Consider the following 530-nt stretch of genomic DNA (forward strand, 5'->3'; position numbering starts at 1 on the left):
ATTGCAAGACATTTTTACAATACAATAAGTAAAATAATCAGCCTGTGAAACCAGTACATTTTTAAGTCAACATTAAGCAATTATGGACTTCAACAAAGAGAATCCAGCCAGACACACAAAGCACTTTTTAACAGATCTAAAGAAAATAAAAAAATACAGATGTTGCTGAATGCTGCATCACTTGATTGAAACTATTGCACATTCATTAATTAGAAATTGTCACTTGAATATTAAAACTCAACATGTTTACGTGGATTTTATTGATGTTCACAAACTGAATAAACCTTTGTCAGTGCTTTTTCCAATTTTTTCTTCTGTATAACAGAATTATAGATCCACATGTTTTTTTTAAACAAGTTATAGACTGTAAGCCATATAAATCAGGTGTTCAAGCAGAAACACATAAAAAAAATCCACTGGACCTCATGGACTGGATTTCTGTTTGCCTAGCACTGGGATGGGGGCAGCAGATGGTGGTGCATCATGAAGCTTTCTGATTCAAATGATCCCTAAGATCTGTATGTTGTGTC

This window comes from Poecilia latipinna, unplaced genomic scaffold (genome assembly GCF_001443285.1).
Source record: "Poecilia latipinna isolate Pla-1442-1.1 unplaced genomic scaffold, P_latipinna-1.0 Scaffold1050, whole genome shotgun sequence".
NCBI classification, from domain to species: Eukaryota; Metazoa; Chordata; class Actinopteri; order Cyprinodontiformes; family Poeciliidae; genus Poecilia; species Poecilia latipinna.